This window comes from Pagrus pagrus (assembly GCF_965226575.1).
Source record: "Pagrus pagrus genome assembly, chromosome: 10".
In the NCBI taxonomy this organism is placed as follows: domain Eukaryota; kingdom Metazoa; phylum Chordata; class Actinopteri; order Spariformes; family Sparidae; genus Pagrus; species Pagrus pagrus.
In genome coordinates, this window is record NC_140194.1 from 5,480,064 (window position 1) to 5,492,428 (window position 12,365).

Here is a 12,365-nt window from a genome sequence, read left to right on the forward strand (position 1 = left end):
ACAATGGTTTTGTCTGATAGTAGCATGTTGAAGAAGTGCCGAGCCTGCTATTTTTTTTTTAGAAATCCTCCGGGGAACCGAAAATAAGATTTTAAAATAGAGTTGTCTCTTAAAAGATTGATAGCTGTGAGTTACAGGTGTCCAAGCTTGACATGTGGGTGTTGATTCAAGCTTGAATTAAACTGAATGGCATTGTCTATTCAGTATATATTGGACATAGAAGCTGAAAATTGTGAATAATATCAATCTCACAACCTTATTCACAATTGACATTCCTGTACTGTCAGAATAGGCCATATTAAAACACACAACCGTTGGACAGAACTTAAATTTTCCTTATATTTGGTCCTGTTTCACCAGTTCCTACTGGTAATGAGGCAGCAACATGGTCCCACTGTGAGGAGTTTATAAAATGATACTTTAGTTTAAAGGCCTAACACACCCAGGCTGCACCTACACAGATGTTTTCACTTTGACCGTGATCTGGTCCCAAGACTGTGGGCAGTTACAGACTGTGCTTGATTGACATCTGTCTGACCTTCTGAACGCCTGTTTGGGTGGCAGAGTTTGCATATGTATCGTCCTTATCGCTTCATGGTTTATTGACCTCATGTTTTTCCAGTAGAGCCCCACCCTAACTTGACAGCCCAGTTGCCAGGATAATATGTTGGCAGTTAATGTTTCTGCGAACCACTGACATGTGTCACAGGATACCTACCATATTTGACATTTCTACAATACATGTCAAATCATGTTCACATTACATATTTATAACCAGACTGTTAAAATGCAGATCATGACTGCATTTCAGCGTTTGTAAGCATGACACCAGTGGATATTTTTAAGGAAATCTTAGGACAATTTTCATTATATTTTCAGTTTTAGTAAAAAAAAAAAAGCAAAACTTGAAATGCTGAAAATATGACAGGAATAAAGCAACCTTTTTTAAAATATATATATATAAAAAAACATTTTTTTTAATGCCTAGCTGAAGCGTATTAGTCACAGTGAAATTCTATGAGCAATGGAGACCAACGTACAAATAAATCATGACATGCATGAAGTCATGGGCAGACTGGGAATCTAACATTAATCCTGGCCAATCTCATCAATCTCTCTATTCACAACAGCCTATCTATACTGCATATTTGTGAAATAACTCTTTGTTTTTTTTAATTTCCGTTTATGCCAGTGACATATCTTAAAAAAAAAAATGAAAAATCTAAAATAGTAAAGACCAGCCAACAATCTTCAGTCCCAAGAGTCAACTGCTCTTCCATTAATTAGAAATTAGAAGATAGATAATCAAATGTCTTTTTTGTGCATTTATGTATTTGTTTGCTCTCACTGGACTTTAATTCATCATCATGGAGCTTTGGTAGCTCTGAGTAACTCGAGGTGCTTTCACCTGACAGAAAAGAGTATACAGGTCTTTATATTATAGATTATTTCCTTGCAAATGCATTTTTCAGCTTTCCATAGCACAATTACGTTTTTTTGAAACATAGAATCAACTCGGGAAAGATAGGCTATTGAGATGTGACACGTTAAGGGTGGGCCCTCCTATGTTTTATTCTTTTCTAAACCCCAACCATGTCCCGCTTGTGATAACGGTAATTTACAGCATTTAGGAGCACTTTTCTCCCTGGCAGTACTCTACCTTGTGTTCCCTCTCAGCTATACCTTTTCTCTTTCTATTGTTCTCTCTTTCTATTGTGATGTCGATTTTCACCATATCGACGCCACCCGCACTTCACACACGAGTATGTAACGTGTACTGTATGAGGTGCCAACAGCTGCATGATGACAGACAGACATCATACCAGCAGGTTAAAAGCAGGCGGGGGACACTGACGGTCTGCAGTCCTGAGGGACAGTGGCTTCCCTGTGTTGTTTTCTCTTTGATGTGCATATTTCATTTAGATGTGATTTGCAAAAACATCAGATATGTGTTAGGGCGACGGTAACATTCCTGAAATGAATACACCGTTTTTCTCCTTTTGAGGTTTGACTGGTGATGTTTTCATTACCTTTTTGCATTATGGGGAGGGACAGTTCACCCCAAAATCAAAAGGACATATTTTATTTGCTGTAGGGATGCCTGCCTTCACTTTGATATGATGAAACTAGATGGCACTCAAAGCGCAAAAAATAAAATAAAAATACATTTCAAAAACTCAACAGCAATCTCTCTTTCCAGAAATCACAACTCCGATTATCAGCAAACCCTTTATGTGAGAGGTTCCGTGTACTTTTGATGACTTTTGATTTTGGAGGTGAACTGTCCCTTTAAAATCATTAATTCAAATAAAAACTTAACTCAACTAAGAGCTAATGTCTTCTGGCACAACTCCAAGTAGGAGAGATGTTCATGTGCATTCATTGTGTGTCTGCTCTCAGTATCATAAAATGATGCCATCAATTCTCAAAAAGACCCGCCGATTATTTTTAGCCCATGTCAAACTTCAGCTGTGATTCCTTGGAGTGATTCTGATAAATGTGGGTCCAAGTTGAGTTCAGAAATAAATGTCAAGCTTTAACAGATGTGTTTCGATGATATAAAGCGAACATTTACATTTTACATCCTGGCCATTTAGACGATGTTATTTCCAAAGGCAACTCGCACTGAGTGCAAACGGAGGAAAGTTTTAATTCCCACTTAAAGACCCTACTTGCATAATATTAACCTCAATAAATCAGTCTCACGTTAATGTTAAAAATATGGAGTAATGGCTGTAAAGTGAAACAGTCAGGACATAGGAAAGAAGGAGCCACAGCCTGAGGTCTTCCTTATCCTCATTTGAAGCATGGAATAATTATTTTATTTATCCCGAGGTTTAGCTTATTTGACTTATTATTGTCATATTCTCTTTCTTTTTCCTTAAATTCAAAGGTCACAGCATCTTGTATATTGTAGCTGCTCTGAGACCAACGTTGGTCTTATCTTGATTAAGTGTCGCTGTGGTTGGCAGCTGCACACAGTGATGCATTAAAAGGGTGAAGGTTGTTTGCATCCAAAAGTTGTTTCTGCAGAAACGTGTGCAGTACAGATTCACACGAGAATGAAAAGACAATAAGCTCGTCCGGAGATTTGAGAAGAGAGCTAATAAGACAGTGAAGGCGGAGTAAAAGCTTGTGAAAATAGACAAATCAATGCACACCAACCCAATATTGATCAGGTATCGCTGCAGATAGCGTGAAAAATATATATAGAAAACCATCACCAGAAAAATAAATAGGTTTCAATCCTGATTTTACATGTGTCTTAGGTTCCGGTCTTAACATATTTTTCCGTGCATGTTTGAGAGAGAAAGAGCACAAAGAATCTAATTGACTGGCGTGTTATGAATCCGATCCAGAATACAAAAATAAAACGCCATCTGTCTGTACGCTGCACAGTTCACGGTGGAGGCAAGGGATTAGAAGCGTGGTTGAAAAACACGCCATACTCATATGTTCGTGAAGGGCTGATAAAACAATGCTTGTTTCAAGAAGGAGCAGCAACACACTCTAAAAGAAAAAAAAAACCATCAACACAGTCCAAGTTAAACACATGAGAGCTCGAGCTGTCATGGAAACAAGATAAGATAATCGGAGGCATAAATGGTCAGAGATGGCGAAATCACCCTCTGGAGCTGGCTAATGGAATAGCACATAAAAAGAGGATCTGGAGGTTATTCTTAACCTGACTCTGGGTTTTTGACCTCTGTGATCTGTAATTTCTGCAGTGCGTCTATCGGTTTCTCAACTTGGATCTGAAATAGACCTTTGAGCTTTTTTTTTACAACTATTACACAGGAGCTGTCTTGTACATGGTAGCACACATGAATGGTAATGTTTGAGCTATGAGGCACATACAGTACATCCTTTACTTGTACCATTTTGCCTCTGCAGGCTTCGCTAGTTAAAGGGTCAAGCCGTTGGGAGTGCTGCACATTCAAAAAGAACATAAATAAGTGAACAGAAAATTGCTATCATTTATTGTCTTGGTGTATTCTGTGTTATTTCTATAGCGAGTAAGAAATAGAGGTTCATCCGTACAGAATGAAAAAACAATGTTTATATTCCTGTACAGGATTTTAGTTGTAAAATATGTAAATTAATGTATAACATATGCCGAATTTGCAAGACGGCCAAAATAATTAAGAATTTGTCATAGTCAGTGTTTCACAAAGTTCAGAGAGTTAATCCTGAGTTAAAAACTCTCAAAATTGAGCGGTTTTATGAGGGAATCTGGGGAATTTCTCTCCCTCTTTATCGCCTAACCGTGGTTGACCATAGTCGATATGGCTTCTTTGACCTATAGTATGTCGAGGTTCACGCTGGCTGTCTGCGGGAGTGCAAAAAAATCTCAAATTGATATATTAGATTAAAGTTATCTTGCCGTTTCAAATTAATAATAAAAAAACATGAATAGCACCATTGAATATGTCATTATATAGTCTGAGCTCTCAGCTCAGCACCACCTGCTGTGACTGACTTCCAGCGCCCCTGTGATGCTGTGTTTCTGTGTACTATTATCGGCATGTGTGAGGCATTGAAGCGGCCGATGCAAAACCGTTCTACAAGATCTCATGAGCCTTCTCAAAATCACAGCCTCCCGATAGTGCTCACACCGTCGGTCAAGCCACAAATAAGTTGTTCAACATCTCGAGTGCACAGCAGGAATTTAATTGTATCCATCTGCCTGTGATACAGTAAGGCACGACTCTGGCCCGAAATCAGATCCATCTGACGAGTCCGGTAAAGTTAACAGGCGCTTTACTAGATAGTCAGTCGGGCTTCCAGTCCGCAGCAAGAAGACAGGATAAGGCAATAAAAAGCCCGGTACAATCAGCCTGCTGGCAGAGCATTGGCAATAGGTCTGCAGTCATGTAACAGTGTAACTCCAAAACTAGGATAATGTGTTAAACTGAAGCTTAGTCCAATGCTGTAGATCATGAACAGTCCTGGGAGTCTATGTTCTTTCCATTCTCACAGACACTTTTTCTTGTCAATACAGGTGTGTCTAATAACATTAATAAAGTCATTTAGGAATGGCAATTAAAAGAACCCTGGTGTTGCTCACGCTGGCACACTGGAATGACTTAATGATACACCAAATGTATATAAGCAACACATCCATCGTTAATGTTTTTTGTCACACGTGTACTTTTCTGGTCAAGAGAGACGCCGCTGGCAGATTAGTTGCAGTGCGGACTAGAGCCCGACCGATATATCGGCTGGCTGATATTATCGGCCGATATTAGGCATTTTCCAAACTATCGGTATCGGCATTTATAATGGCCGATAAATGAATATTTAAAAAATAAAATAAAAACGGACGAAACCCCCTCCAACCATGTTATGAGTGTTGGCGTTGCATATTTAGTCCACCAGAGGACACTCTACAACGTCCCTGTTGGCAACACTCGTGTTTAGAATGCCACAAACCCGACAACCAGCTGGTCCAGCCAGAGTCGGGCAGAGCAAACCAGTTACCCACGACTAAGATCATTGTTGAAGTGTGTTCATTGTAGGTTGGCAATTGTCACGAGAAATACATTGCTTAATTAACAATTAAAAGAACATCCCCATCAGTTCTCTTAACTCAAATAAGCATGACAAAATTTGTGACTACCATGTCCAGTTATCAGCCGATATATCGGAATATCGGATTTTAAAATCACTGAATATTTGTATCGGTATCGGCCTTAAAAATCCTTTATCGGTCGGGCTCTAGTGCGGACAGTTAATGCCAGATTAGCAATTAATAACACGTCTCATGTTTTCGCCAGAACACAAGAGTGATGCAAAAGCCTGTGTGAAGCAAAAACAAAGACAGTAGCTGAAGTCATTGTTCAATCAACCTACCATAACTTAAATTTGTACATGCATGTTATTTTCCCCCCACTATGCATTCAGTGTGTAAATGACAATCCTGCCGTGAATACCTTTCCCACCATTATCGTTCATCTCTCATTATATGAAAGTACCATCATCTCCCGAGAACATTTTCAGAATGCGCTGTAATTTTACTTCGCCACCTTTGCCCTCTGTGCTCGTTGACTGAATGTGATGACATTTCTACTAATCTACACCTCTGGCAGACCCTCTTCACACATCACAGCAGGATAATCACAACTGCAGCTAAAAGAAACACTGTAGATTTAATCAGTGCTCATTTAACACCTCTTGCAAAGATGTGTTTTCTACGCCTGCATCAAACCGTATTACTATAATTTATAAATCTGGAAATGACTTATTACTATTTATTTATTTATTTGTCACTATGTATTATTGAAAAAAACAAAAAACTAGCTGACTAGCGTGTCGGGGGCTAAGCCAGACCTGAGAAATAGACAGTCACATTGAATTCTGCTCTGATCTGGAGTAGTTTACTGACGGGAGTAGAGCTCAGAGATTACTTTTTAACATTTGAGAACAAAAGTTGATTTATCTTCACTCCTATTTACTGGCCCGACTGCAGCAGCGGTCTTCTGAGAAGGCCTCCATTATCTGTGTTTATGTCACGTTACTGAAATGTTGATTGCTGACTGCAGCTGGATGGTAAATGCACTTCAGTTCAGAGGAGAGGTAAAAAAGAAGAGACGGAACTGGAGTCTGTGGAGTCAGTTCTGAATAGTGAGATTTGACTTCAATTTAAACACACAGAAACGCACGACGCTGGCTAATGTTAGCTCACAGCTAATGCCGTAAAGTAATCTGGCTGTTTGCAGGAGGATAAACAATACATGAGTAAAGAGGTCATGCTTTAAAATGTTATTCACCTTAAATCTAGCCTTGTTTGCCAACTTCCCTATCCCGGAAGCGGCAGCCGCCTGACGAAACGCACTGTTACCTTGATTAAACTTGTGGATTTCTCTGGGCTTAAACACTGTTGGAAACATTTAAGATAATGCGAGTACACAACTCAACAAATTATATAACACAGGTCTAGTTGTTTTTGGACATTGTTTTCCGACATATTAGATCTTTAAGATATAAAAAGAAGAGTTAAAACTGATCATGATTTTTTCGCTGACATCTTAAAATAGCTTGTTTTGTCCGATCAAAATCCTTCAAGCAGCTGCAGCCTCTATGTTTTCCTTTTCTTTCTTTCTTTTTTTCACAGACTGTCTTTGAGAACAAAATTAAAAAGATTTGTTTTCTTTGTCTTGCATTTTATTTTTATGAAAACAGAAGGTTTAGGTTTCTTCTATTTTTTCCACGACCATTTCCAAGATTAGATATTAACTGATTGTGGCTTTTTCGGTCCATGTTGAGTTTTTTACCTAGCTGGGACATGCCACTAAATCAAAACTACTGGTATTTTGCGCACAGCTACAATTGAACCAGGATTTTTCAAGAGCTGTGATCTTGAAATAGACTTCTTCTAAATTCCACTTTCTCTGTTTTTCCGTTGATTGGAATAGTCTGCCGTCCAGAGTCAGAGCAGCACTCACAGACAGCTTAGTCTATTGGAGATAAGGCAGATCAAAGACAGTGAGTCAGGGATCTAGAGATCACATCTACTCTATCAATCCCCTCAGTCTGGCTGAAAACGAAAAAAAAAAAAAATCATCAGATTCAAGGAGCACAATCACGTCTTTAAGGAAGACAGCCTATTTGTATTCCAGGCTCCCACTGTGTCTCCTCACGTGTGACTGAGTGCAAGTGAACGAAGGAGAGTCAGCAAGGAGGGAGGAGGGCAGAAAGAGGGAGGGAGTGTATGAGAGAGAGGAAGGATGAATCTAATGCGTTGCAGCAGAGAACTGTGACAGACCAGGCATTTATTTGAGCAGAGTCTGCTGCTGTAGCAGGGAGGACGCAGCAGCAGCGGCGGCAGCACTGCTCTATCAGTCAGTGCCTCTACCACAGCTGGAGACAAGGTGGACACGAAGAGGCGGAGGCACAAGGGGATACACACCGGGAGCACCAAAACCTCTCCAATGCCACCAGCAGTATGATTTCTGGGATACGATGTTGGCTTCTCCAGCTTTGCCTTTTTTCTCCTGATGCCCCTCACTCCATCCATCACCCTTTCCTCTGTCTTGATTTGAAGGGGTATTCATGCCAAGGGAAAGTGTGTCTTGAATGAGAATCAGTGCCGTTCTCTCTACAGGTCAGACATTAGTACCAGCAAGAAGACTCAAGAGGCATTCTGCACATTATGCAAATCTCCTGAGTACTCCTCTGCCATCTCCAGGGGCTTTTATCACAGCTCTGTCTCATCCAGTGGAAAGAAGTCAGGGGAGTTATTGGCGTCGAGAGGAACATACGACAAGTTGTGTTCCAAGTAGGCCCCGGCTTGTCTTTTTTTTCTTTTCCTGTATGGCTATCGAGTTTTTGGGTCAATGTGGGAGGAAAACAGAGACAAGAAAAACAGAAACGCAAAAGTAAATTCTCTTTATGAGAAGAAGAAAACAGCTGCAGAATTCTCTCTTGCTTCATTTCCACTGCTGGTGAATCTTCCTCCTGAGGGACGCCCTGGACTGAGATGTGAAACACACTGGTGAGTAATACCAAGTTTCCAACTTTCGCACACACATTTTTGGCTGTGAAACAGACCTCTGCTTAAATATCAATACCTGTTTCTTGCATCAATGCCTCAAAATTGTTTTGTCTGAGTGTTGTCATCTATTCAAAGCAAAGCATTTACTAACCGCTGACCACACAAGAACTGACATTGGACAAGGTTAACGTTGGCGAAATAAAAAATGAAAATAAGCAACGCCTGGTAGATTTCATCATGTGTTCACCCTCCAGATTGTTATTAATGTTTCTCTTTGAAGAAAAAAAAAAAATCTAATTTCAAGAAAGTCTTGTTTTTCTGTCATCTTTGCAGCCCAGACTGCAGGGATTGATGCCCCACAGTTACTCTAACACAAAATTGACAGGCTAGCTGATGCATGGCGAGGCTTCTCCACCAAGATCAACTTGTTGTAATTGTGTTGCTAAGCTACCGTTCCCTTCTGCGAGAGTAATCATGCTACCTGTCAGGCATTACTTGATTTACCGTCTTTGGACATCAGCATAATTCATTACTTTGGTTCTGAGAGCTTGTGTTGTATAGTTACACCCCAAGACTTAGGGGGAAATGGACGTATATCCTGTCCTTCAGAGTTCTCTGCTGTTTGTGCCTGCACAGGGCTTGTTGAATGCTATTCCTACACTGTCAGAGCTGTGCATAGTGTCTATATTTTCAATATAGACAAGATCAAAGTGTATCTGAATATCTCAGGAAAGTCGGCACATTAAGTATTATAAATGAGGCATGTTTGATGTTGGTGTTAAAAGGCAAATAGTTTGCACACCTGCTGTGCAAATGCATGGACCTCTGTGTGAGGGATTTGCTGCTCAGGTTGCAAAATTAATGACTGCTTTTCTGTTGGAGAGCTGAATATTGTCTCTGCTGGAAACACAAATGCCTCTTTTTGTCTTCTAACTTAATCGGAGAGCTGTGTGAACCAGATCCAGGCATTTTTATGTCAATCACAGGTGCCTGCTCTTTTTCACTCTTGTCCAACCTGTAACTGTACCAACTATAATCACACATTAGGGGTAATTGTCAAGTACTAAACAAGACTGAGAATCAAGTACAACAGAAACTGGTGGCCTGTGTCCTGGAGGACTGGAGGACTGGCGGTGGGCGGTTTCTATTTACCGCAATCACACTCCTCTGTCACCAACAGGCCTGTTGAGATAAGAGGGAGCATCGCACACACATTTAGATTACACCATCGTCTGTTTGCATGCAATCAGGGCCTCGGAGATGCTGGACAAGGGCTTTACCCCTGAGAGAGTATGTAGTGATGAGCCATGTGTGTACAACCCTTGATGCCACTTGTGATTCTTGAAGCAGTGACGTGATGATGAAAGGCCTGTAATTGGCGCTGATTAAGATATTAGAAAATGCATTCACCCATGCATAATGAAATTATATGCGTCATCAAAATCACAGCAAACATACTTCAATTAGTTCAATTGATGAAGTCCTTCCATCAAGTCGGGATCACTTGAGAGAAAGTGAGCAGAATTTGATTCACTCACTCACCATTCATTATGATGGGACGCGTGTCGCATGCAACTGTGGTAAACAACGTTATGTCTGCCTGAAGCGAGTGCATGGATGATTGTGGCGGTTGCGGCACGGTATTTTAATCCTCACACATGGGTTGTTACTCTCAGTTTACAATGTTTAGCCATCAACCAGATTGCATACTCTACACACAATGGCAAGATAACACCAGATTGCATAATATTGGTTCTATTTCCTTCTTACACAACCCAAACTGCACTAAACCCGCAGCCCTATGGGGAACTGAGCATGCCAGCATCGAACAATAGACTGTCAGCCATTCTTTTGAAGCTTAATCCAGCACAAATCCCACACCAAAAACATTAGTCTCAGTAGCAAGCATATGTGCCATATATTATTGAACAAGGAAAACAATAGGAACAGCATCAAAAACAAGTGAGACACAGGAGCACATCGGTGGACCTCTAGAGTGAGCCACACCTGGCTTTTACCTAAATCTACTGATGTGTTCGAGTGTTACAACACGGACAACTACAAACCCAGCACTTCAAATACATTTGCTGCAGTAACAGATCAAGTGTTTGTTTTTGTTGTGTTTTTGTTTTGCTTGAATTAGTTTATACAGACAGGTAACATCTATTTATCAACCCTTTTAAAAATGCTTTCATGAAGAAAAAATGCAAGTATTTAAAAACAGATCAAAACAGAATAAAATAAAGCTCTTCGATTTAGAGAATAATACAACTCGAGTGCTATTTTTATTGATTGGGATAACAGTAAACTCACCTGTGCCACTGCTGAGAACTGGGAACACCGCTACAGTAAAGTCCAAAGGGGCAAGAAGCATGAGGGGTCAAAATCCAAAAAAAGTGCCTGCAGCTCTTCTTAAAAAAACACCCATTTTGTCACCACTGTAAATGGCTGCAAATGTCCCCAGGTGTCCCTAAAAATATCCAGTGGTGTGATTTGGCAAACATGTCAACCGTGGACGCTATTGTGGGTTGCAAAAACGTTCTCTGCGAACAGTATATCCTGGCAACTGGGCTTATTTAGGTTTGTGTGTGGACTCATACATGCCCAAGTGAGTCTTCTTGCTGCCCCCTGTCCTTACAAAGATATCTTTATTCTTAGGGATCGAATTGATAATTTGGGAAATTGCGTGTGTGTGGGTAGAATGCGCAGAAAGATCACTCTACAGGCTTCTGACCCTAATCCAACAGGAGTTTCATAAGATGTGCAATTCAGGCAGTAACTGTCTCCTCAAACATAGACTTGTGGATGTTTCTGTGTGAATCTCAGTGCTTATCTATATACTACACTCTCCCCAGGTGAACAGTAAAGTGGCAGGTATCGCAGGCTGTCAGGGAGCTGGAGACAGACAGAGCAAAAGAGAGAACTGACCTCCTCGCTCCTCTCTTCTGTGCCTTGCTGATGATGTTGCCCTTGCCAGCTTGGCAGTTGTAGTGTGGAACAGGTGCAGAGAAGTTTGCGGAGCTTTAACTGGAGTCTTTGAATGTCTCTGTCGCTGCAGAAAAAGGGGCGAAAATGAGAAAATGTAACCTTTATGCACTGATATGTCTCTCTGCGAATCGTGGACCCTGAGATAAAAAGGCTCACTGCAACCACACCGACAACTCCAGTAATACGGTGTGTACATATATGACTGTTTCCTATCAGTGATCTACAACACTCACAATCTTTGGAGACCCAAGACAAAAATGTATTTAAGCTCCTGCATCTCCTAATAACTACGACAAGGGCATGACCCCACAATTCTCCCAAACCACTAACTCAAGAGTCGTTCTTCAGGAGGAGCAAAGATGTAAGATAGCTTTTAGCCATGGTAGTGTCATGGCTCTATTGACGGCAATTTTGGTCAGTCAAATGGCCAATTTCTCACTATGGCTCAGACCGAAATATCTCGAAAACTAATGGATGGATTGCTATGACATTTTGTACAGACATTCATGGTCCAAAGAGTCCTACCTTGACCTTTCCCTTAGCGCCAACATGAGGTTGGTATGTGTGTGACATGTTTTAAAAAAAAGCATTTGTTGTTTGCTCAAATGTTTGAAATAGCCTATGTCCACATTTATCTGACAAAAACAAATACATCTGAAGTAGAGTGAAGGTGTTTTAGTAGTAGATGCTTCATTTTGCCAGATTCGTGATGGTAAAGTACTTTTAAATTCATCTCACAATTGTGCACCACATGATTTTATGTTCAGTGCTAACCTTTAGTTGCAATACAGGAAATAGTGGGCCTTCATACAGTATGTAGATTGTAAGGGCCCAGAGCTCAAGTGTGTTGGAGATCTAGTACATCCGAAAGTTCATGCAGGTG

At 40.6% G+C, this 12,365-nt stretch overlaps 1 protein-coding gene across 3 annotated transcripts in view; it reads left to right on the forward strand.

Annotated features, from left to right (window-relative positions):
* Window positions 1-12,365, forward strand: part of lrrc4ca (leucine rich repeat containing 4C-a) — a 179,962-nt gene that overhangs the window by 3,909 nt on the left and 163,688 nt on the right. For 2 of the 3 annotated variants that reach the window (XM_084365064.1, XM_084365065.1), the window contains exon 1: window positions 7,840-8,494. The exons of the other annotated variant lie outside the window; for it this stretch is intronic. The gene's annotated coding sequence lies outside the window, so the exon portion shown is untranslated. Of the gene's footprint in view, window positions 1-7,839; window positions 8,495-12,365 lie in introns of those variants that run through there. 3 annotated transcript variants of the gene reach the window in all.